Source organism: Pinus tabuliformis, chromosome 4_1 (assembly GCF_031772625.1).
Source record: "Pinus tabuliformis cultivar Carrire ecotype Pingquan chromosome 4_1, CPIR1, whole genome shotgun sequence".
Taxonomy (NCBI): domain Eukaryota; kingdom Viridiplantae; phylum Streptophyta; class Pinopsida; order Pinales; family Pinaceae; genus Pinus; species Pinus tabuliformis.
In genome coordinates this window covers 473,873,114-473,897,135 of record NC_142303.1, presented here as the reverse complement: position 1 = coordinate 473,897,135, position 24,022 = coordinate 473,873,114, and positions in this window count along the sequence as shown.

The window sequence follows — 24,022 nt, the reverse complement described above, 5'->3', positions numbered from 1 at the left end:
AGAGGCTACCCTGTTATCCATTTCAAAGCATGTAGGTTTGGATAGTGCATATATTTCAAAACCCATCAAACCAACTCCAAGTCCAAAATGAAAAGATGTACATATTGATTCATGTTCACCCAATAAAACACATGGCATACGAATCTAGAGAAAAAAAAATGTTTCCTCGATAAACATTTGCACATACGTTACTAAGGATTGTTTTATAACTCGTGCTTTGTTATATCCACAGTATAACCACCAAAGGGTCAAACCCTTAGCATATCGATGGTCAATCGTATATCAACCAAGAATTTTAAAAGAATTATGATATGGTATTGGAAGCTAGGATTATATCAGGGTATGAACTTTATGAATAATTGCACAAAACTCAATATGTTATTGTTTTGATAATATTAATGATAATCAAATATTATATTATTGTTCTTAAGGTTATATTAGTTGATGATGACGAACATCAGTTATAGGTTATCGCTCGAAAAATGATTACAAAGGAAATAGTCACCAAACTGTCGAGACCGAGGTATAACCCTCCACTAAAACCATGCTATCAGAAGGCCGAGCTCTGGTAAATTAGACAAAAAGTGACGATGGAAAGTCTATCCCAATATTCCATCAATTGATGGTTGTGGCGCGAGATATCAAAATTTCACCCAAACTTCAATATAAAGAAAACTCACCCATGTAGTATCACGCTTTGCATTATCAACTCATGACAACATATATGGAATTTGTGGCTTACTTATGAGACAATCATGCTTTACTGTCATTCCAAACACATTGCACAAAATAAAATATTTACTTCCTCTATGGGTCGGGTATGATCTGATAGGAAGTTCGCACTGTTCGGAGTGCGGAAGGACCTCCGTACTTAGCTCAATGAACTTACTCCAAAGACTCAGCACTCAACACAACTATTTCATGAGATGCAAAAACTATTGAATTTAATTTTTTTCTGATGTAAGAGATAATGCTTCAATATTACCGCATATTTAGAGTGATAGACACTGTACTTTTATTCCAATGCTCTAATAGATTAAATGAATAGATAAAGGTTAGTTCATAAAACTTGCAATATGTACTAGTCTTCGGTACGATACCTTTGACTAAACCAATGCATGAATGTACATGTCTATATGGATTTTTGACTTGGGGTGTAGTGCGGTAGTACATGTTAAAATCAATCAAAATATTAACATTGTTCCTTTGGGGTCACATGTCTTGGATCTTGTTAGATTGTATTCAACATAGTTGTTAATTCTGACCACTAGATAGATATATTTGTTTAATACAAGTGGATTATATTACTCAACAAGTTGTGTTATATTTATTACGCTTATATGTAAATGTGTAGGTCGTTGATTAATTTATTCACTTTTTTTTTTCTTCTTCTTCGGGTTTCCCTTACGACATGGTCAAGTTGGACTTCTAGAGTTGGAGGGAACTAGGTCATAGGAGTTGGTTTACTCTATCAACGGGCCTAGGAGATTTTGAAGGGATTTTGAGGAGTTTCTATGAGATCCGATGGAATTCTCTTGGTATAATCCGTTATCCGCACAGTTTCCCTTTCATTCTCGTGCATTTCAACAACTTTAAAAAAGAGTTATTAATAGGCCCGACTCAATTAAAACACTTAACATGGCATTTTGGGAGGAATACTTGACAAAACACCTTAATGTACAAGCTCGTTGGAACCAGAATGAGATTATCTGCATGATGAGATGGTTAGAAGGGAGTTTCAATGGCTTGAGGTGGCATGGTGGCGATTTTACCATTTTCCCACATTAAAAAGATATTTTAATTGAGGGAAATGTGCTTAATGATTAAAAAAATAATAAAATAAGCGCTTCTAGAGGGGTCCATCATATCTATAAAATAGGAGTAGGAGGCCATTAGAAGACATCTTGGATTTGATCTTCTTCTTGTATGAGAGGTTAGAGAACCTGGTTCCCTACTTCATTTGTAGCCCCAGGACAAAAATCCTAGGGTGATTTACAGAGATAAGGAGAGTACCCATCTCCCCTTGGTGAATTCATCCAGAATTCACAGGAGAGCTTAGAAGTGACATTTCATTTCATATTTGGAGGGTCGCCAACGTCGGAGCAGATTCTTGAGGCCAATCCTATCTTAGCTATGCTAGTTATTTCAACATGTAAAACCCCAGTTTATATTTACATCCACGTGAAAATTTGGGCAGATCAACCCCAAAGGGAATCTTTTAAATCCCGTCGGCCATACTAGTAGGACCTAACCCCAAGGGCATCGAAGAGAATTGACAATGTGAACTCCCGATCGGTGAGGCACTTAACAACAGGGACTAGACGAGTTAAGCTAACCCTTGGGGATTTGAAACCCCATTTTATATATATAAATAAAGCTCAGATTATTTATGCTCATTATATTGTTATTTGCAGTATTATGTTGCTAAATTTTACATGGCAATTTTCAATTAAATTTATGAGAATTTTGTTGTGAAGATTTTGTTTAAGAGGTGTTTTAGAAAAATACCTATAATTTCCCATCTGAGATATTACAATGGTATCAGAGCTAGTGCTCATGCCATCCTGAAGGTTTTAATTGTAGATTGTCGAATGCCTATTTTGGAAGGTGCCAACATCATCAATCTGTTTCAGAAAATATTTCTTAGACGCGAACTATTCCATGAATCACTGTTGAGTATGTTGGCAACTTAATAATCATTCAACAAATCCAAGAGACCAATTATGAGGGTGGTCGATAAAATTATAACAAATTTTGGTGGGGCTGTAACATATTTCAGATAAAATTTTATGATTCCATATCAATCAAAAGGACCAAATATTATCTGGGGTTGCAACAAAAAGTTTATTTTATGAAGCCGTGAACATTGGCCCACTTAAAATTGACATCTGATATGGTCGTGAGCATACATTGAAAATTTGGGGCCAAAGCCAAAATTATATTAAAAAAAAAATTGAGTCGTGGCACATTATTTTAAAGAGGGGTAGATTATGATTTATTTTTTGGCATGTAATATCAAGAAGAGCCATTGAATCATTATTAGAAGGAGTCGTCAAATAATTATTGTTCCGCAGGGGTGACTGTCATCATGAATTCCTCTGGCTGTTCTGAATTTGTTCATTATTTTGAACAGGGACGTCTTTCCAGTTTGAAACCTCAAGTTGAATTGTCTTGTCGATAATCATTATGTAGACTGGCACTTTTCATGATATTGCCAAATGTACATGGTCGATCTAGGCGTTGAGGCATTGTTATGCATAAACCTGTGCTTTGAATTGAGCAATGGAAGACTAATTGAACTGTGTGTGGAACTTCCGGTGGTGGGCTCGAACAAGAAGAAGACCTAGCTCCCTTCTTATAATCTGATCGAGTTCCTTCATATTTCTGGGTTGATTTCCCTGGTGAGGAGGAGGCATAACAATATATATATGCCTAGAGCGAGTCTGGAGTGCAAGGCCAGAATTTCTCCATTGTTCTGAGTATAAATTTGTTGTCATTGCCGAGCCATGGTATCATTTCATTTCAAAGAATAGTGCTTGGCGTTAACTATAGATAGAAAGAAGGTCGACTTCCTATCCAGAGAGCCTCCAACTTGTTCATACTCCACGCCTGAGTTTTTCTTGGAGTCATATCTCCTATGCCTTTGGTGGCCTATCTCAAGGGGCCGAGTCAGTTTCATACCTGTAGCAGCGCAATCAGAGAGGACGAGATTAGTATCATCAAATCAAGTCTGCTAGCTCGTGTATGTTTCAGATATAATCTCTCTCAGAAGTTCAACAAATCAGTTTCCTATTAGTTGGTAGCACATTTCATAAATACCCATTGCAATGTCCGAGGAATGGGTTATTTCTCTAGAGAAAGAGTCATATTTATCAGTTAAAAAAATAAAAAGTTCATTCATTTGACTGAGTTTTATCTTTGTATCTTTACTGGTGGTGGTCCAAAAAATTAGAGGTTGAAATCACATCATATTTGGGACTGAGATTAGCCTGCTGGAAAGGTTGTGCTTGCACCCAAGTGGGACGAGTGATTGCTGCTAAAACTACTATGGTTGTGGGGGCATAAAATCTGATTTTATTCCCTGTTAAGGTCGAGCTTCTGTTTTTTTGGGTCTAGTTATACCTCTCTGCTAATATAACATTGGAAAAAGTTTTGATTCTTGCTAAAGGAAGGAGAAGATGCCACCATAGCCAGAGACTGCTTCTACTGTGCGAGTGTCAGTTCCTAAAGGCATTTTCTAAGCTGCATTGGTCTTAAGCCAGTGGGATTGACATCTTAAGGGACTTGCATTAGTGGCTTCTTGCTAGTCCTGTAGAATATAAGCTGTCGAAAGTATGAGCTAGTGGCTGTATTTTTGGAAAGCATGCCTCTGTTTCATGTGTGGGTGAAGTTTCTCAAGGATGCTACACTTCTGAATCAAACAATACACCAGGTTCCTCTTGCATCACTGTTATACATTTATTAAATTTCCTATGGTATGATTATCATGTGTTATCCATACAGTCTAAGATATGAGTTTTATCAATTATTATTGTGAAATTGTAAGCAATGAAATGGAGTATCAATAATTGATGTGAGTTTGGTTCCGTTAAATGTGTCTTGCTGTATGCTTGCATTTGGGGCCAATAATTACATCTCACCTATGACAGTGCTCCTTGAACTGCTTGACAAAAAGTACCAGTGAAAATTTTCAATATAAACCCATAAAGTTTTTTGAAAACTAAGAGTTGAAGGGAATGGCCAAAATCACTATTGAATATAAGAGAGTCCATAACTGTAATACATAACATCACTATTATTATATTATTCCCATAGAGTTTTATATGTTTCTATTGGGGCATCAACAAAAATGTTGAATGATGAAGTATTTAAAATGCCTCATGAATCAACACAATAGTACCTTAATAAACTATGATATAGACCAGAAAACCAGGAACGTACCCTTCTCAAGAGGGATCCATACCCTTCTCCAGCAAGAACCGCCAAAAGATTTACAGAATGGGTAGGAATTGGGACAATATTTTTCCACTAGGGACAAGCTTGAAGCACATGAGGGTTACAATAAAATTCATTTTCAAATTAGAAGAAATAGACTCACTCATCTCCAAGATAAACCAGTTAGAGGGGAAGAATTTGATGTGGGCTTTGAAACCCACCATGCTATCTTTAATACAACCCAAGTTTTTGGAGTACCCTCGTGAAGGGGTCACACTTCTAGTTGCCTCTTGTCTTAGTAGCATCATGATCGCTCCTATAACTCCTTACAATGATGATGTTATGAGGAGAGTCTTCAAGTTCATGGGAGAAACCTTGCGAGACTTGGACAACTCCGTGGGCCCTACATTTGGGAAGAAGCTTTAGGTTTTGGAAATTATTTCCATAACTAGGACTTATGAAGTCATATTTGATCTAGAGTGTGATAACTTGATCCCGCAAATGTTCCAATGCTTTCTCAACATTAGGAGACACCATGCCTACGGAGTCAAAACACACATGTAGTCCATCTTATCATCATGTATGATAGGTCGTGATTCCATTTGTCGGGAGTTACAATCTCGATTGTTGTTTGTTTGGAGGAGAGAGCAGTTGGTCTAACTTGCTGCTTATGAGCTATCTGAAAGGATGGTTGAGCAAAAAATTGGGTTGTTCATGAGACAGTTGACTAGGGAAGAGTTACCCAGGTTTGGTGAATCATGCAGCAAGAATGAGCTGAGAAAGGGTCTTTGCTTCATTTGCAATGGACCATGGGGACCTAATCACTCATGCATGAGTGACACTGAGGAGAAGCCAAGGGGAGATCAAGAGGATATTCCTTTTAACTTTCAGGATGAGGACTCTTCTTCTATAGTTGGGCCCATGGACACCTCTGAGGAACATGAGCAGTCAGGGGGAATTTTTGAAAACAACTCATAGATGCAACCATGTTTAGTAGAGGGGATTGATGATGGTAGCAATGATCATATGCACAACTATCTGGTGGATAGCTTTAATTAGCAGGAAATTATTCCCATAAGGAGAGAAGACAAAAGAGATGAGTTATCAGTTGCGATCCAACATGGTGGGCACATATAGGAGCTTGAGCATACCTATAGAGATTCTGACAACAACCCAGATCCACATCTATGTTCAATGAGACAACGCATGCATCACACAGTAAAGAACAATATGTGTGATGGGCCCCCAGTGGATCATATTGAGCCCATGATGGAGGAGGATGAGCAATAGTCCCTAGGGTCATCCATTGATGAGGGGCATACAGATGTGTAGACTGCCACTAGGAAGGTAGTATTTGCAAACATTGGTCATCAAGAGGCATTAGGATCTGATGGAACAGTTTTGCAGGTGACGAGTGGATTGATAGAGCATGGCCTTTCTGGTCAGATGAGGGAGGATCTTTTGGAGACCATGGTGCATCCATCTTTGGATCTACCCATTAATGAGGTGTAGGTAGATGCAGTAGAAGCTAGAAAAGTTGCATTATTTCCAAGCAACAACCCTCTCCAAGAGTACATAGACAGGGCATGTAGCATGTGTTTCCCACTTATAGGGAGAGAGGAAGGGATTCCTAGACATAACTAATTGATTAGTTGGGAAAAGTTGCATGAGTTTAGCATCGTGAAACATAGTAGAATTTTTCCCTATACAGGTGCCTATGCATCTGATCCTTCCCATAAGACGGATTGGTGGGAGATCATGAATTGGTATCCTATTGATGGAGTGTCATTCTTAGTCAGGAGCATGGTACAACATGGGCCCTTAGAGATAGGGGACACTACATGGTCCAGTTGGCAGCAGAGCATAGGTTGGTCCTCCATCAACATTCCATCACAACATCAACATAGTGGGGTTGACCATGGTCAATGACAAAGGTTGTATTGGACAAAGGTGATGAGCTGGTATGCGATTGGTGGAACAACGTTCATAGTCGTAGCTATAGAAAAATAGGAGCCTTGGAGCATTGATACTTGTTCTTGCTGGCATTGGGATCTAGGGGGATTTGTTGATGACAGTTAAAGGTTGGTTTTGGATCCAAGCATTAAGGGGTCCATTCATGGTGGGTTGACACAGAGGCATAACATCACTCAGTGGTTTGTATGGGATCTACACATTGGGTCTTAGTTGCATTAGGCCACCAAACTAGTCCAAAGGTTTGGATTGCTTGAGTGCAAGCAATCTTGGGGTGGGAGGATTTTTCATATTCCTTTTCCTGGTTTCCCTTACAACATGTTCAAGATGGAGTTCCAGGGTTGGAGGTAGTTAGGTCACAGGAGTTGGTTCACTTTATCAGCGGACCCAAGGGATTTTGGAGGGTTTTGAGGAGTTTCTATGAGGTTCGATGGCATTTTCTTGGTATATTCCATCATTCACACAATTTACCTTTCGTTCTAGTGCATTCCAACAACTTTCAAAAAACAAAGTTATTAATGGGCCTAACTCAATTAATTACGCTTAAGGTGGCATTCTAGGAGGAACACTTGACAAAACACCTTAGTGTAATAGCTCGTTGGAACTGGAACGAGAAGATGTACAGGATGTGATGGTTAGAAGGGAGTTTCGGTGGTCTGAGGTGGCATGGTGGCCAATTGACCATTTTCCCACATTAAAAAAAGATATTTTAATTAAAGGAAGTTTGCTCAATGATTAAAATAATAATAAAATAGGAGCTTCTAGAGGGGTCCATCAGATCTATAAAATAGGAGGCCATTAGAGGGAATCTTGGATTTTATCTTCTTCTTGTATGAGAGGTTGGACAACTCGATTCTCTACTTCATATTTAGCCCCAGGACGAAAACTCTGGGGTGATTTAGAAAGATTGGGCGAGTACCCATCTCCCCTTAGTGAATTCATTGAAACTTCACAGGAGAGCTTAGTAGTGGAATTTGATTTTAGTTTTGGAGGGCCAGCAACATTGGAGTAGATTCTTGAGGCCATTTCTATCTTAGTTATGTCAGTTACTTCAACATGTAAAACCCCATTATATATATATAAATAAAGCTGAGATTATTTTTCTCATTATATTGTTATTTGCAGTTTTATGTTGCTAAATTTTACATGGCATTTTTCTATTAAATTTATGAGAATTTTGTTGTGAAGATTTTGTTTTAGAGGTGTAACAGAAAAATACCCATAATTTCCCATTCGGGATATTACATTCATACTCACATGAAAGAGTAAAATATGTATAATCATTGTGAACTTTGTATTATGTGCAAGTTTAGATTAATCATAAGAGCAGTGCAATAACTGGTTAAAAATTTGTTCTTTCTATTATAGTCAACACATCAAAACAACAACCATACTACACTAGTTCAACTCTATCGAATCATCGATAACACAACAATGTTATAGATGCTTAACATAAAGTAGTATTTTGATTTCATCATTGAATATTGAATAAAAATAATTATCGTTGCCGATAGGAAAGGTTGGTACATTGTGCGGAGTATGGAGGTGTGGCATACGAAAGCTTCCTCTGCACCTCTGAACTCCTCACAATGTATCAACTTTATGGATTTTTTTTAAGCCCCCACCAACCCCTTTGCCTATGTAAGGGACTTGGAACCTAGTCATTTCTGGCATCGTTAGGTAGAATGATAGTAGTTTCATGAATAAAAGTGTCAATGTTAGTGTCAGGGCACTCACTGACGGAATGACCACTTAGAAAATTATCCCTTTTTCTATTTTAAAATGATTTGTTAAGAACTGAAAAATACTGAAAACAAAAAGCCCTCCACCAACAGAATTATGTCACATCAAGCCTAGCTCAGCCAATGGAAAATTAGAAATAGGATTTCTAGGAATTAGAAAATTATTTTTGAATTTACGAAAAAATAGGAATATTTTAGCATTTTAGACTGTTGTTCGGCTCCCTCTTTCATCTTTTACTCTTTCCAAACCCTATTTATCTCCTCCTTTTCCTTCTCTTCTTGGCAAATTTTTCCTGATGAGGAGTCATGGTATTGACTCGAAATGTCGAAACAAAAATGAACACTGTGGTTAATCCGAGATCTCATAATCAAAATCCTCAGCACAAAAATCTCCAAACTTTCATTTTAGCATTTTTCCAAAAACTTTGGTTTAAATTGCAAAAGCTCAGCAAAATAATTGAGAGTCAACGAAATTTGATTGCAAGGAGAGTTTTATAGTTCCTAGCGAGACAGGGACTAAAAAAACATTTCAAGACATTTAAATTTTCAAAATATATAATTAATTTATAATTAAAATGGATCTACATTGATTCTTTATGTGTTATTTGTTAACTCTATGTTAAGTACGAAAGAAAATATATTACTTTTCAATTTTATATTGATGACAAAAGTAATGACTCTATTTATTGAATATTAAAGAAATTACACATGTCCCTCATACTAACAATACACCATTAAAATCTCTCTATCTCCTTATATATATATATATATATATATATATATATATATATCAAAATATATAATTAATTTATAATTAAAATGGATCTACATTGATTCTTTATGTGTTATTTGTTAATTCTATGTTAAGTATGAATGAAAATATATTACTTTTCAGTTTTATATTGATCATAAAAGTAATGACTCTATTTATTGAATATTAAAGAAATTACACATGCCCCTCATACTAACAATACACCATTAAAATCTCTCTATCTCCTTATATATATATGTGTGTGTGTGTGTGTGTGTGTGTTATAATATGTTTAAATGTCTTTGGAGAGTCTATATTAAGTATTAAAAGAATTACACATATCCCTAATATTGGGCAGTTAAAGCACCCATAGATGTAATATGGGATTTTTTCGTTCAATTATTTATGTTTCCTTTTATTTAAAAAATTAATTTAGAATTATTTAGGTAAAGTATCTATAAAAATATTATATTTATAATTGAAATTAACTTTTTTTTTTTATTAATATTATTTATAAATGTCTTGTATTAATTTTACATTGAACACAAAAGAGAATACATATCTCCATACTAAATTGTAAAAAGTGTTTTTCAAGACATTCATCATCTATTTTTACATTGATGACATTAACATGACAATAACTTGCAGCCATATAAATTAAATAGATGGTAAACCCTAATGACATCAATCCATGAGAAGCATCAACACATTATACGTCTCACATTGCCAAAATTTAAAAAATCATAAAAATAAAATAAATTTTATCTTTTTTTTTTCCCTAAATTATTATTAATTAGAAAAAGAATGGATATATGATTTAAACATATGTACATTTAAAAGAAAAACTTGTAACAAGATTATTAACCATGGAGATTCACCTCCACTTTACCATGCTTCTTGGGCAAATAAGCTTTGTTACAATACCATGGGAATACCATGTTTTATCAATACAACATTTCTTTGTAATTAATCAATTTAATTAAAGGGAATGAAAGGACATAACTACTTTTGTGATAAATCTTAACCTTTGATTTATGACTACTACTTAGAATATCTAGAGGAGGTTAATGCCTTACCATCCACCTAATAATTATTGATAATTAAATTAAAATTGTGGAAACTCTATTCCAAAATAAACATTCTATCGACTTAATTAAATGGTGAAAATGCCAATAGGTATCAAAATATTTATACATCTCACATTACCAAGATTAAAATAACCATAAAAATTAACTAAATTATACTTCCTCCCCTCACCCACTCCCCCATTGTATTATGGAGATTCTTAACTTGTAAATAGGTTTTGTTACAATGCCATGGGCCAATATCATAGCTTATTAACAGCACAAGCCCAAAAATAAATAAATCTCAACCTTTGATTTGTCACTACTACTAAGAATAATTTAGAATATTTCATGAAGGTAAAATCCCTATCATCCACCTAAATTTAAATTTTGGATATAAAAAACGAAAAATTCCAAAATTTTACAAATAAATTACCACAATCGAAAAGATTATATAAATTTGTTTGTTTTCTTTTTAATTGATGTAAAATTGTGGAAGTGGATGTATGGTTTCTTCACTACAAAGAATGAGAAAAATATTACCAATGAGACATAAGCACATTCTTACTAAGTTTAGTTAATATCCATCCCTCCCCTTGTATAAATCTTGTGGTCTATGTCGGTAACAAAGGGTTTTCTTCAAATTTTTCCTCCCTTCCCCTATTACATTACAATGACGCTAAAATTGATACATTTGGTCAATTGGGGGGCTCTGACTATTCTAGTTGGGATGGGTATTGTTCTCCACTTCCTCAGCCACATTCTATGGATATTCAATTTGGTTCATTTACTGGGTATCAATCTCCCACAAAATCGATGAGGAGTGATATAGAGTTTTTGAAATTAAGCTCAACTCTTGACATGGAACCCCTTCCATTCAATTAAATTTGTCACATTCGGATGGGGTTACTGTTAGCCCTCATTCTTGGAAGAATATTACTATTAGGAAGAAGTAAAGGGCTGAACTTAAAATGGATTCCACTAATGGGGATGGTTCTCCTAGTGTTGCATTAAACTATTCGGAGGGTTCAAACCATACCATTTCTTTTTCTCGTGTGACTTCCACTTCTTGGGCTCTTAGAGTTTATATGCCCATTAAAAATATTCCATCATGAAAATCTTGACTCTGAATAGCAAGGGGTTGAGGAATGCTGCTAAAAGACTATCCCTACATTATTTGTTTAAAGTTCAACTTCCTTCAGTCATCCTTTTAGAGGAAACAATGATGACTAGGGCGAAGATGTGACCTTTACTTTTAAAAAAAAATCTTGGGTTGAGGATATGTGTCACAGATGCCTTGGGAAAATATGGGGGCTTGAATGCAGTATGGGATCCTCGGGTTGTTAACTTTTTGGAATATTTGTAGGTATATTATTATCAGGTTTTACCAAAGGTTCTAAGTTCTCGTTTCAAATATTAAATGTATATGCACCATATATATTCAGAAAATGGTTCTGGGAGCAGATGAAATGTTGTGGCCTATTGAAGATTGTCTCACTTATTCTGGAAGGTGATCTAAATCTGGCGGTGGTCGCAAATGAGATTTGGGGCACAAAATGTAGGTTGGACTCATTGGAGGACTACCTCAAGGAGTTATTTAGTCATAATCATTTGGTTGATACTTTGTTAGCATCTCTTAGAATGACTTGGAGGAATGGTTGGTCTGGACCGGATGGAATTGCAAAATGTTTGGATCAATTTTTTATCCTTGAAAATTTGGTTGAGAGGATTGGGTTGCTTCATTCTTGGGTTGTTCTATCAAGGCTCCTTGATCATGACCTAATCATTTTTCAATAGCATGGAGATAGTGATTGGAAATGATTTTTGTTTAAATTCAACCACTCTTGGTTCAAAAATAAGAAATTTGAGGGATGGGTACGGGCCACTTGGATTGATCGAGTCAGCTATAAGGGAACCTCTCAGATGGATTTGGTTTGCCAGACGCTGAGAGTATTAAAGAAGGTGGCGTGCCAATGGGAAAGGGAAAAAAATAGAAATAAAATTATTGATTTGATTGATATTAACAAAAAACGTCTGGTGATGTCTGATGTTGCTACTCTTGGTTTTTTATTTTCTTCCCAAAATTTGTTGGTTTTGGATCTGGAAGGTCATAACAAGGATATTCTTAAGTATCAAGAGGAGGAATGGAGGCTTAAAATTCCTGCCATTTGGACTATTGAAGGTGACAAAAAAAGATTTTTTTCCACTAATAGGAGGCGGAAAAACACTATTTGGGAACTTAAGGATGGTAATGGAAAAATAATTTCCTCACTAAAGGAACTTCGTTTGGAGGTTGTTCACTATTTTTGTAATCTATATCTGGATAGGGACGAGGTGGAAATTTATAAACAATTAGAAGTCATTAATACATATATGATTAATACATATCACATTAGAGGAATTAGTGTTTGTATTAAAGTCATTTGCCAGGGATATAATCCCTAGACCAAATGGATGGTCGGTGGATTTATTCTTAAATTTTGTGGATATTATGGGTCCAAATTCACTTCTTTTAGCTGAGGAGTCGAGGACATCCTTTTACATTTCGAGTGTGTTAAATTCCACTTTTATTGCTTTGATCTCTAAAGTCTGAAATACTACTTATTTCATGGATTATCGGCCCATATCTTTGTGCAACATTGTGTATAAAAATGATTTTGAAGATCATTGCTATAAGTTGAAAGTTACTATGTCCATATTTATTGTGCCTAAACAATTTGGGTTCTTCAAACATCGCTAGATACAGGATGTAGTGACTATAGATCACAAATTTTTGCATCCTATCAAGGTTAAAAAGAAGGATGCTTTGTTATTGAAACTTGACTTATGCAAGGCATATGACTATGTTGACTGGGCTTTTTTGTGCATGGTTTTACATACGATAGGACTTACTGTGTTGGTTGTTGTTAAAATTGGAAACTAGGGCCAAACTCCATGTGGGTCATCTTATTTATGGTAGCTGATATTTTTTTTTGGATCCCTCTCATCGAGAGGTGTAGGATTGATCTAAATATCATCCAATTCTGATAAGTATTCATGGAGTTATGAATTTATTTGCGTTATAAGACAATACATCAAGGTCAGCCAACAACCAAATAAACCCCTCATGTGCTCAACGTTTTAGTATAAATAAGGTGGCCTTCAAGTCATTTCAACACACTTGGGATCTCTTCCTCTCTCTACTTGTCTTTGGGTTTTAGAAGGAGGAGAGATCTTAAGGAATAACTTTGCCCCGATCCAGAGGGCAGAAAGCTGGAATTGCCGAAAAAGTTAGAACTGCTAGAAAAGCCGGAAATGCCAGAAAAGATGGAAAAGGCGGAACTGCCGGAAAAGCCGGAACTACCAGAAAAGCCGGAAAAGTCGGAACTGCCAGAAAAGACAGAATTTCCGGAAAAGACAGAAAAGCCAGAATATCCGGAAAAAAGCCTGAAAATCTGGAAATGCCAGAACTACCGGAAAAGCCGGAACTGCCGAGAACAACCGGAACTGCCAGAACTACTTGGAACAGACGGAATTTCCAGAACTGCCAAGAACTGCCGAAACAGCCGAAGCATCTATCTCCGAAGGAGAGTAGCATGCAAGGGACAACTAACTAACATTGGGATAGTTGTATAGTACTTAGCAGCAAATACACCAAGCATGCAATGTTACAGCTAGCATGCAAGGGAAAATTAGCATGGAACAACAAGCATGCTAAGGACAACAAGCATGCTAGGGACAACAAGCAAGCAAGGGACAACAAGCAAGTAAGGTGCAACCAACACATAGGTCAGGATGGCAACATGGTGCAACAATGGCACATAATGCAGTACAATGATGGGTACAATCATGATTAATGAAGCGTGATGAGATGCAACATAGTGATGATGGGTGCAACATGGTGCAGGGCGGTGAGGTGTAGCATGATGACGAAATGCAGCACAACGATAGGTGAAGGAGTCACCTTGGAGAATTAGTTGAAGTAGCATGTCTTCAACTAATCTCATGTATCATCTTCTTAGAGATGATCTATGCTCTTATCTAGATAAGTCAAAGTGTTGACTTCTGTTGTAAACGTACTATCTTTCTCTCTCTCTCTCTGCTGAACTATTGAAGAGCATATAAGAATAATTGATCAAGGGTTTCCCCACATTGGGGTTTGTCCCTGGCTAGTGCCACATATTTTGTCCTCTTGACTTGGCTTGTCTTCTACGATTTATGTTTATGTTCTATCTGCGGATTACTTTAATGCTAATGTGATTGCTAATTTGGAAAAGATATGGAGCTAACTGTCAAAATTGAAATAAATTGCTCTAAGCATAGAACATACCTAAAATTAACATGGTATCAGAGCTGAGGTGAAGACAATGCCCAAGCAAGAGTGAAAGAGAATTCATTGAAGACAGTTGGGAAAGTACAAAAGGATTAGTGGATTCCTCATCCCTCTTCAAATTCACCAAGGGTGAAGTCGAAGCAGAGAATATTATCAGAATGGCACAATGGAATATGGCCTACCTAAAGATCACTTCATTGGAAGACCGGATCTCAAGGTGGAAGGAAAGGAAAATAACTAGTTTGGCCATTATGCGAATGAGTGTCTGAATGGCAGGCACACATCACTTGATGATGATAACAATCATTCCAAGGACATCTTCAATGATCAAAGGAATGACAGGTAATGCAGGTCATCAAGGAAATGGCTGACTCTTCATAGAAAGCAAGGAATCTCTGGTATGAAGAATTAAATGTTGTTTCTGATAAGATAAAGAAGAGTTATCTTGTATTGGCCCTCTCCTTCAGATTCTTTGGGAATTTGGCTTATAGATTGTAGTGCTTCAAGGCACTTCATCGGATAGATGGGTGCACTCTCTAATTTGGTAGAGATGGAAACAATCGTGGGATTATACTTGGAGTCGATGCCATCTATCCCGGAAAGGGTGCAGGGAATGCTAACTCTCAATTGAATAACGGTAACTCGATTCATTTATAGAATCTCTTTTATGTACTTGATCACAAGAAGAACCTGGTGTCCATCTTGGAAATGGAAGTCAAAGGTTTCAGGGTGGCATTCATTGATGGAAAGGTACGTGTTGAAAAATATAATTTTCAAAGATGATTTTTCTCATGGGTTCAGGGTTGGCAATTTATATCAAGTTGCAGGATGGTCCATTGGGGATCAATGTCAATTGACATATTGCATCTATAACACTGGAAGTCTACCTCTGGGGCCCTACCTGATGTGAGTCAAATGGTGATAGGGATGTTTGAATTCAAGTAGAGCATGAAGGTACATGTCTGAGATGTACTGAAGGAAAATCTTATAAGGGGACCATTCCCCTCATGCAGCAGGTCCACAGGTTTAGAACAACCCGAGGAATTTGAGATTCATGATTGGGAATCTCATGTATACAGGTGGAAGAAAGCCCTCTATGGCTTGAAGCAAAACACTCTGGGCGTAGTATGAGAGGATTGATAGCTGTTTGAGGAAGCTGAGATTCACTAGGAGTGAAACCGATCCAAATCATTACCCGAAGGTTGTGGATGATAGACCTCTCATACCGGCACCTTATGAGGACGACCTATTTCTGACAGGTGCAGACCCTTTCATTTGCATAAGTAAGAGGGAGTTGGATTCCGGATGTGGAATGATAAACTGCAAGCTTGTGACTACCTCGAGGATCTTAACTTTCAGAAGTTATATGGTAGTGATGTCGAACCAGATTTGGGAAATGCCTCTGAGTTTCATAAACTCATTCGCGTTAATGTTCTTGGTGAACTTTCGTCTGGACATATGTTTTGCAGTTAGAATGGTGAGCTCATATTTGGTTGAGCCTCATTGGATTGGTGCCAAGAATCTTCTGAGATATCTTCAGGGAACAATCTCTCATAGATTGAGATACTCTGCTGAAAATATGAAATTGCGTGATTATTCGAATGCTGAATGGGCAGGTAGTATGAAGGATCACTAGAGCAAGTGCTGGTTCTCTTTGGATTCTGCTTTGATATCATGGATGAGCAGGAAGCAAAATTCAGTTGCTATAAGCATTGCCGAGACCGAATACATAGCTACGAGTATGATCTCGTGTGAAGCTGCATGGTTGTAGAAGCTTTTAAGTGAGATGTTTGTACACATGATGAGTACCACTGTGATTCTCTGTGACAACCAAAGGGAGGACGATTATTGAGGAATCTCGTATTCGATGATTGCTCCAATAGATAGACATCAGATACTGCCTTATTTGGATATGGTAAGTTCGATGAGCGAGGAGGCTCCATCGCTTTGAGACTGATGTACAGGTCGCAGACATTTTGTCAAAGCCCCGGGGAAAGGTCAAATCTGTGACTTTCCCGAATGACTTGGAGTCGTTGAGAGACCTTCTTATAAGGGTCTTGCATGTTGCATGCATTGAGCTCTGGGAGCTTTGGGGGCCTTGGGGTACTTACTGGAGCAACATACCACCACAGGGTGACTCACCCTCCCTTGGTGGTGCACTATGAATAGTATGATTAGTTCTTTTGTGGGCTAGGACAATTAGTTCTCTGTGGCGACTATGGAACAGGATGATTAGTTCACCTGTGGGCCAAGATGGTTTGTTCTCCGTGGCGACTGTGGAACATGATGATTAGTTCTCCTGTGGACTAGGATGATTAGTTCTCCGTGGCATCCTCTGACAAGATGATTCGTTCTCCTGTGGACAGGATGATTAGTTCTCCCGTCGAGGCATCCTACCCATGTAGTTTGGGACTCATGGGAAGTACCTCTCATTTGATCAATGAGGATAGGGACCATAGTAGTACTATCGATGGACGCATCGTTGTATCTACCGTACTCCCTATGCTAGGATGACCTCCATTGAACTAGGATCAATGAAACTGATCTGGGATCGACATGATTGGTTTGAGACACTCTCTTGTGACATTGATCTGGGATCAGTATGAGTGGTTTGAGACACTCTCTTGTGACATTGATCTGGGATCAATGAAACTGATCTGGGATCAGTATGAGTGGTTTGAGACACTCTCTTGTGCCATTGATCTAGGATCAGTATGATTGGTTTGAGACACTCTCTTGTGATATTGATCTAGGATCAATAAAACTGACTTCGGGTCAGTAAGAGTGATGTGACACACTCTCTTTAGATGAAACTGACTTTGGGTCAGTAGAGAATGGTATGAGACATTCTCAATCAATTCTTCTTCTTGATGGTTCAACAGAGCAGAGCAAAGCAGAGCTTAGGAGAGCAGAGCAGAGCTCAGCAGATCAAAGCAGAGCAGAGCTCAGCAGATCAGAGTAGAGCAGAGCAGTGCAGGTCACTGATGGCAGAGATAGTACAGTCAGACATATGGATCAACAAATGAAGTTCTCCCTAGTTGAGAGGGAGTGTTAAAATTGGAAACTAGGGCCAAATTCCATCTGGGTCATCTTATTTATGGTAGCTGATATTTTTCTTGGATCCCTCTCATTGAGAGGTGTAGGATTGATCTAAAGATTATCTGATTCCGATAAGTATTCATGGAGTTATGAATTTATTTGCATTATAAGACAATTCGTCAAGGTCGGCCAACAACCAAAAAAACCCCTCATGTGCTCAACGTTTTAGTATAAATAGAGGTGGCCTTCAAGTCATTTCAACACACTTGGGATCTCTTCCTCTCTCTACTTATCTTTGGGTTTTAGTAGGAGGAGAGATCCTAAGGAATATGTTGCCCTGACCTGGAGGGCAGAAAGCCAGAACTGCAGGAAAAGTCGGAACTGTCGGAAAAGTTGGAACTGCCGGAAAATCCGGAACTTTCTGAAAAGCCAAACATGTCGGAAAAGCTGGAACTGCCAGAAAAGCTGAAAAAATCGGAACTGTTGGAAAAGTCGGAACTTCCAGAAAAGACGGAACTGCTGGAAAAGCCAGAAATGACAGAACTGTCGGAAAAGCCGAAATTGCTGGAAAATCTGGAACTGTCGGGATTGCTGGAACTACCGGGAACAACCAGAACTGCCGAAATAGTCGAGAACAACTGGAACTGCCGAAACTGTCGAGAACAACTGGAACTGCCAGAACTATCGAAACAACCAGAGCATCTGTCTCTGAAGGAGAGAAGCATGCAAGGGACAACTAACTAACATTGGGACAGTGGTATGGTACTTAGCAGCAAATACACCAAGCATGCAATGTTACAGCTAGCATGCAAGGGACAACTAGCATGCAACAACAAGCATGCTAAGGACAACAAGCATGCTAGGGACAACAAGAAAGCAAGGGACAACAAGCAAGGAAGGTGTAGCCAACACATAGGTCAGGATCGCAACATGGTGCAGCAATGGCACATAATGCAGTACAATGATGGGTACAATCATGATTAATGAAGCATGGTGAGATGTAGCATAGTGATGATGGGTGCAACATGGTGCAGGGTGGTGAGGTGTAGCATGATGACGAAATGCAACACAACGATAGATGAAGGAGTCACCTTGGAGAACTAGTTGAAGCAGCATGTCTTCACCTGATCTCATGTATCATCTTCTTAGAGATGATTTATGCTCTTATCTAGATAAGTCAAAGTGTTGACTTCTATTGTAAACGTACTATCTCTCTCTCTCTCTGCTGAACTATTGAAGAACATATAAGAAAAATTGATCAAGGGTTTCCCCACATTGGGGTTTGTCCCTGGCTAGTGCCACATCTTGTGTCCTCTTGTCTTGGTTTGTCTTCTGCGATTTATGTTTATGTTCTATTTGCAGTTTACTTTAATCCTGATGTGATTACTAATTTGGAAAAGATATTGAGCTAACTATGAAAATTGAAATAAATTGCTTTAAGCATAGAACATACCTAAAATTAACAGTTGTTGATTGGATAATGGCCAGTATAACTCATGCAAATCTCGTTGTGTTAATCAATGGGGTGCCTTCTTTCCCTTTTAAGACATCCTAGGGATTAAGGCATGGGTGTTCACTTTCTCCTCTTTAATTTTTACTTTTTATTGAGAGCATGGGCGGAATGATTACTATGGCTCACTCCCATGGGTCCTTCTTGAGATTGGGAATTTCCAGGAATATTTTTATTACCCAACTTATTTTTGTTGATGATGTTCTCATCTTTGGGAAATTTATGTAATGGAATGATTTTTTTTGTATCAAATCATATTCACATTCAATGATGCTACAAATCTCTATATGATAAAAACTAAATCATTGTTGATTGCTTCATCCTCGGAAAAGGCAAATGTTTTGGAGATAGATTCCTTATTTTTTGTAGAGAAGGCTTCATTGGGCAAAGGTTTCAAGTATTTTGGATTCTTCCTAAATCCAAATAATTATGGGATTAAAGATTGGCGTTTGTTGACCAAAAAATTTGAACACAAGTTGTTAACTTGGTCACATAAGTGGCTTTCGATTGGTGGTAGGTTGATTATGGTACATGAAGTCCTGCAGACTATTGTGGTGTATTGGATGCATCTTTATTTGATGCCTAGATACATCAGTAGGAGGATTAATTCTATTGTATCAAAGTTTATATGGGTTGGTACTAAAGATGTATATAAAATCCATCTTGCTTGTTTGGAGAACATTACTTTGAGAAAGGAGGATGGAGGTTGGGGTATCAAGGATATAGAAAAATTTGGGTTGGATTTACTAATGAAGAGTTTTTGGCGTGCATTGAATGGTGATGGTATTTGGCAACGAGTGGGCAAGGAAAAGTAGTTGAGAAATCAATCATTGGTGACTTTGATTAAGGATGGGGCTCAGGTACCATGTGTTGTCTCATACATTTGGAATAGTACGATGAAAATTAAACATTGGTTGTTTGGGAATTTGAAATGGTAGATTGGGTTTGGTTCTGGGGTGGAAATAGGTTTGGATCCCATGTGTGGATTCATTGGAGATCATACCTTAGCTATTCCACTAATCTGACTTTTACATAATTTGGGGTTTATTTCATAAATCAATTACATGTCACATCTGGCCCTTCCTTCTTATATCCAGTGTGGACAAGTTCCAGGGATCTTGGGTTATATGACAAAGTGGTTGTGTCATGGGACATGTATGTATACAAACTATATATGGGTGGTATTTTTTTAATAGAAAAAGAGGGTATCTATTTGTGGGATGGAAAAATTTCACAAGGATAGATCTCGGTCAAGGAAGCTTACTTGTGTATCACACCCATGCCAAAAAATTTGGTGAAAAGAAGATTGTTTAAGAAAATTTCGGGTTGGAACATTCTACTAAAACTTAAATTCTTTGGTTGGTTGGCTTGGCAACAACACACTGACTTGGGATAATTTATGTTGGCGGGGATTCATTAGCCTTGGTAGATGCATATTGTGGAGATCAAATTTGGAGGATGCGGTCCACTTATTTTTAAAATGTCCTTTCATAATTTCCATTTGGTTTGAAGTGTTGCATATGTTAAACATAAACGCATAATGGAATTCATCTTCATTTGAATCATGTTTGCAGGATTGGATGACAGGTTATAAGGAATGCCTTACATTTCCTTTATATATCATTTGGGCTATTTGGAGATGTTGAAATGCATTAATATTTGAGGATCATACAAAAATATTAATTTTATTTGCATTAGAATAGCTACTTATTTGAATGAAACTAGGCTTGCAATTTACAAGGGTCCCTTGAGACACATTCATCCTAGGAATATATGTGGTAGACATCTTATGGGGTATTTTGACGAGGTAGACAAAAACAATATATGCGATTACGGTGCGTATATAGTTATCAAGCTTGGATATCATTATCATTTCAGTTGGAATGGAGGCGAAGGCTCCAACACCCATGCAGAGGTCATTTCCCTATGAGGCGATTATTTTGTGCAAAGTGGTTATCTATCGAGAGATTGGATGTATTTGGGGATTCTAAGGTGATTATAGAGTGGGTTACAAAGCGGTCTACCTTCAATCCTTCATTGCTAATAAACTAGTTACAAAGAATTAGGAGGATGACTGAACAATTTTTGGGGGTGGCCTTCACTCATATATACAGGGAACATAATGACATTGTGGATGCACTATGCATGGTGGGGCACATCTATACATTTGGGGTGATTATATATACTGCATTCAACAACAATATATTTCGGGGATCTAGAAAAATACACTTCACATAAGCTCTAAATTTTATGATGTAAATACACTGTTTCATATTAGTTGTATATGATGGTTATTTGTTTAAAGGAGAGACAAAAATATGGACAATTGTTTCATTACATTTAGACAATATAAAAAAGTGTGACTGTGATTTTTTTGTGAAATTAGGTTATTCACAAGTTTTTAGTGGATAACTTGATTCTTATTGTATGTAAACTGTTTTTATTAATACAAATTTGTTGGAAGAAAAAATTATTAAATTTTTTAGTTTTTTTTTTTAATATTTTTTTATTAATTTGACTCAAAATAAAATATTAAATTACAAATATCGTTGGTTAAGTTTCTAAAATTATATTGAATTCAAAGCTTTTTAAAATGTATAATCCATTTATGAATTTACACCATTGTAATTTTTTAAAATATTAAAATTTTTATTATTATTAATTCGTTTATGAATTTGCAATTGCAATTGCAATTTAAATAAAGGAAAATTACAGTTACATCAACCATTTTACCTTCAACATTACCTGTTTTTCGTAATAATTACCTTTCTGTTTCAGTTACTATCAGTTACCATTTCAGTTCATTTCCAGCTAAATCTCTCACTTCATGACATGTATCGAGTTTTTTATATCTCCTTAATATAATCTATGTCGGTTTTTTCTTTCTGAAAAAAAAAAGCTTCGATTTGTCTTTCTTCCTGCACTCGGATTGGCACGGTCCTTTATGGATCACTTTCATGTAATCCGTCCGTTAAGTTGCGGCTGACTTTCCACACGCGACCACAACTCAGCTTTAATGCGCTTCCTGAGCTGTTACACAACATTTAATGCCTAAATATTGAGGCGTGTGGTGTATAAATTGTCACATTTTAAAATAATTAGAAGAATCTGATGTTGCATATACCATCCGAGCTGTTACACGAAAACTTCTATTTCCAACCTTATGGAAACGTAAATGTCGTTTGACATGTCAGGGAAATAATACTCCTTCTAAGTGACAGCACATGAACAAGTGACAGCACATGAACAAATGAATGGAGCGTGGAGAGAGAGGGCTAGCGTTATTTACCTAACATGTCAAAGCGCATTTACGTTTTTATAGGATTGGAAATAGAAGTTTCCGTTGTTACACAGCATGGTACTAAGTCAATGTTACCCTACATGATATAGACCATTAGAATTTTTATTTTTGAATTTAGATTTTGTGATATATAGTAATTGTACCATTATTTTTTGGAAGAAAATATAGTCAGAGGAATTGAGGACAGGAAAGTTATGCAAATTCCTGTCATATTTAGAAAAAATCTGGCAAGATTTTTGTAAATCCAAGTTATAGTTATTAAACTTCAAAATTTTTGGTGTCCTAGACGATTTTGATGGGGTTGAATCCACTTCCACCATCAAAAACAAGATTCAAACACTGCTTCTATAAGTTTTTTGAAATTTTTTTCCCTGGATTCCAGCCACTTTTGGCCGTCCGTGCAATTCCTCGGCCTAGGTAGACGACTCCAAAAATATATAAGAGATAACTTCCTTAACGCATTTCGAACCAACGAGTGTGATTCATTTTCAAGATAAGATGAGGAACCAGATCCAAGTAATGCAATAAATAGATGTAAAGAATAACTAACTAACAATTTAGAAGTAAGAGCTAATTTGACTAAAAGCAAAAATTCAGATTTGACTCAAAAATAAAAAAAATTTAACTAAAAAATTAAATTTATAAAAATATTATTAAATTAAATTTTTATTAATATTATAAATAAATTCAAAATTTTAAATGATAATATTATTAATAATTAATATTTTAATAATATTATAAATCATGTAATTATAATAAATTAACTTTATCATTATTAATAATGTAATTATATATATATATATAAAATATATATATATATATATATATATATATATATATATATATATATATATATATATATATATATATATATATATATATATATATATATATATATATATATAAAGTAATTATATGTGTGTGTGTGTGTGTGTTTTCTTGAATATCAAATTATAAAATATGACCCACTTTACTGTTACACAATAGCCATGACGTTATTTTTCGGACTTGTACCCATCTGGTTCGCCCTGGTGATTAAATTTGGCAATGTTTAGGTGTCAAATTGTTTGGATGGCTAAAAATTGCTGGATTTTTTTGTGATTAAATTTGGTATTGTTTAGGTGTCATATTTGTTTAAATGGCTAAAAGTTGTTGGATTTTTTTAATGGAGTGATTGATTGATTAAATTTGGCATTGTTTAAGTGTCAAATTTGTTTAGATGGCGGTTGGATTTTTTTAATGGGGTGTTTATTTATTTTTAATATAGGTGCTTGATCTATGTTCAATATAGGTTTATTTTTAAAGCGTTAGAAATTTTGAAATTTTAAATGTAATTAAAATTTCCGAAATATTAATTAAATTTTATCAAAATCTTATCAAAATTATTAAAATTTTCA